The following is a 4,059-nucleotide window of genomic DNA, read 5'->3' on the forward strand; positions in this document are numbered from 1 at the left end:
GGGTGTGGTGGTGGGCGCCTGTAATCCTAGCTACTCAGGAGGCTGAGGCACGAGAATTGGTTGAACCTGGGGGACTGAGGTTGCAGTGAGCTGAGATCGTGCCACTGCACTCCAGCTTGGGTGACAGAGTAAGACTTTGTCTCAAAAAAAAAAAAAAAAGAAAGAAATGTTTGAGTCATGTTGGCAGTTCAATTCAAAGAGTGACAATGTTTATGGTGTCCCTCCAAAATTCATATGTTGAAATTTAATCCCCAGTGTGTTGTTTTTAAGAGATGAGACCTTAGGGAGGTGACTAAGACATGAGGATGGAGACTTGTGAATGAGTTTAGTGCCCTTTTAAAGAGGCCTAAGGGGCCAGGCGCGGTGGCTCACATCTATAATTCCAGCATTTTGGGAGGTTGGGTCGGGGGGAGATCACTTGAGGTCAAGAGTTTGAGATCAGCCTGGTCAACATGGCAAAATGCTGTAGCTACTAAAAATACAAAAATTAGCTGGGCATGGTGGTGTGTGCCTATCGTCCCAGCTACTCAGAAGACTGAGGCAGGAGAATCGCTAGAACCCAGGAGGCAGAGGTTGCAGTGAGCCAAGAAGACTGCACCACTGCACTCCAGCCTGGGTGACATGAGATAAATATATCTTATGTTATGATGTCTATAAGAGGTAATGACAGCTCTGAACAAATAAAACTCCTAAATTATAGAAAAGAGCCGTGAGGGAGCATGTTTGCCCCTTTTTGCCCTTCTGCTACATGAGGATGCAGGAAGAAGTCACCATCTATACTGCAGAGAGCCCTTGCCAGATACCAAATCTGTCAGTACCAACAGCAATCAATTTCTGTTGTTTATAAACCACCTAGTCCAATGCATTTTGTTATAGAAGTCCAAATGGATTAAGACACAGTCAACCTGCATTCTGTTTCTTAAAAATCTAGTTTGTATTCTGCTTAATATTTGGATGTATAGTCGAGTAGCCATCAGCATTTCCTCATAACTGAGTCCCATGGCACTTGAATACTGCCAACTTAAAATGGGTAAAATGGTGCACTAGACTTACCCTGGAAATTTATGAATAATATATTTTTCTTAAAATAAGTCCTTGTTTTTATAATGAAATGCCTACTGCAGCAAAGGGGCATCTTATCTACAATGTGCATGAAAATGATTCAGAAAAAAAATGTGGATAGATATATCTATCTGAGTCCAATTTATGCTGCTATAACAGAATACCATCACTAGGTAATTTATGATCAACAGATATTTGGGTAATTTATAATGAACTGACATTTACTTGACTCAAGGTTCTGGAGGCTGGGAAGTCTAAGATCAAGGGGCTAAATCTTCTGATAGCCTTCGTGCTGGATCGTAAATCGTGGAAGGCATCACATGGGCAAGAGACGGCAAGATGGGGCTGAGCTTGATTCTATAACAAACCCATTCCCACAATAACCACATTAATCTATTCATGAAAGCAGACAGCCCCTCATGATTCAATCACACCCCAGTAGGCCCCACCTCCCAACACTGTTGCATTGGGGATTAAGGTTCCAACACATGACCTTTGGGGAACACATACAAACCACAGTAATACTTAACAGAATTATAACTGATACACCTACACACACACGTTTTCCTCTCTCTCTCTCTCTCTCTATACACACGCACACACACACACACACATTATATACATATAAACTACATAAACATTTTATATACACTATATATACACGTATATGAGAGAGAATATGATAGAGCAAATGTTAACATTTAGGACATTTGAAAAATACACAGGAATTCTCTGTACAATTTTTGCAACTTTTCTATACATCTGCATTGATTTCTAAGTAAATTTGAAGAAACAATCGGCAGCATTAAAACTTGTATGATTGGACATCCACTTAAAGACTCGCATCCTCAAAACTTAAGAAAAATAAATGAAATTGTAAAAAATCTTTTCCACTTATGTATATTTAACATTCTCAGATAAGAGACAGCTTTTACTTAATTAGCTCTCAAAGAACAAATTCCCTGGAAAAGAAAGGATTGAGTTAAGTCAGGCATGTTAAATTAAAACAGAAAAGGAAGAAATCTAAATTATGTAAAGTGGAGCTATCTGTGATTGTACGGGATGTCAAAAATTGCCCCCACTCCTTGCTTCACTCCATGGCTTCTATTTTCTAAGCCCTATGGTAGTAATTTGGCTAGAATCTTAGCAATACTTCTGCAAATTTTTCAACTGTGTCTTTTGTCCCAGGCTCCCTTCACTCAAGATCTTCTGCCTCCCACTCCCTACGGTCACCATCCAGGGCTGAACAGATTGACCTTTAACTGAAATTCATCCTTCCTTGTACACATGATATGTCTAATTGTGGATGTAAAGGCCTTTTTGAAGGGATTTTTAATCGTTAGTGAGCAGTGGCAGAGATACAGCTGTGTTTATGAGGTTATGGATGTGCAAACATATGCACAAAGGAGGTCCTAAAATCACTTTCAGACTACAAGCACACTGGAAAGCTAAGCCAAAATGCCTAAGAGTCATCTGCTACTGTTATTATCACAGACTGATTTCCCACGTTTTGATGCAAGTTCCTTTTTGGACATTTATTTCCTAGCAGAACATTCATAGCTTCTCCTTTTCTAACAGTTCATTATCTACATTAGTTTTTCATCAAGCACATATACAGTATTCATGAAATATTTTGCCACAATTTAGGAGGGGTGGTTTAGAAAATCTCCTATGAGGTCTCCAATGGCACACAGAGAATGTGATTTGGAAGCTGTGGCAAAATTTTTCATTATAATCATGGAAGTATCAGAATTTTAGTTGATTAAAAAAACAGAAGTGGCAGTTGCAGATGTAAAAAAAATTTAAAGGAATGTTTATTAAAATAAACTGCTTATTTAAGATTTATTATTTGAAGGAAACAAGAACTCTCAAACAATATTCTACTATTATCCTGTGACCACAGGACCAAATTTAATTTTTAGAAAATACTCATAATGAGTCAAAATAAGATTAAGATTTATCTAAAACACTCAATAGATAAATACTCCTTAAAATAGAAAAATGTAGAAAATTGGAAAGAAACACATCATTCAAAATAATTCTGAAATAGATAGTAAATGGTTATTTTCATTTTGATAGTTTAGATAATTAATAAAACAATGGAAACTTAATGCAAACATGCATGAGTAAAAACAAAATTGGCTTTTATATGGACCAATGATGCATTCAATGACACCCAGTACTAGACATTTAATATTCAGAAGTAGAAATAATATATTCGAAAGAAAGATGGAATCATTAATCCCTTTGCCCACTAGCTACATGAGCTTTGGCAAATTACTTAGACTTTCTGATGCTCTGTCTCCTCATTTGTAAAATGGAGACGAAGTGCCTCACATGCAGCAGACACTCAAAAAATGGTAACTAATATTATTAGCTAAAATAACAGTTATCGGGCATGGAGAGTTTATTGTGTGCCAGGCACTTTGATAAAAGCTCTAAATGGATTATCTTTTTTAGTTAGTAGGGGTTACACTGCTGGTTAACAGTGAACTCTTACAGGATGTTAGATAGAGGAGTGATAAAATTTTAAAATCTAAAATAATAATGAGTTGTGACAAAATCAAGGCGATCTGGCTTATTTATCTACTTCTTAGGAAAACATGTAGATGATGCATGAGTAGAGAAGGAGGTTTTATTGGTTTAACACCCCAAAATAGGAAATAAAATGATTTATTTATGGTGAGATCGGAAATCAGGGAATGGCTGATCTAGAGGCAGGAATTTAAGCATTAACACTGTAAGTATTAAAACACTTGCAGTGTAACACAAATTATTTTATTGTTATCTCGGCTTTTCTCAGTTCCATTAGATTAACTGAGAGTTGATTAGTGAAAATTGATATACAATTATAATAATGGCCATAAATATGTCAGGATAATTAACCTTGGCATGTCTACTTGCAAATGCATTGTTTCTATTTGTAGTTTTGGTAACAACTTATTACTGACAGGATTCTCCTGGCTATAGAACAATCATGATAGTTTTTTTTTTTTT

This window comes from Colobus angolensis, unplaced genomic scaffold (assembly GCF_000951035.1).
Source record: "Colobus angolensis palliatus isolate OR3802 unplaced genomic scaffold, Cang.pa_1.0 Scaffold33, whole genome shotgun sequence".
In the NCBI taxonomy this organism is placed as follows: domain Eukaryota; kingdom Metazoa; phylum Chordata; class Mammalia; order Primates; family Cercopithecidae; genus Colobus; species Colobus angolensis.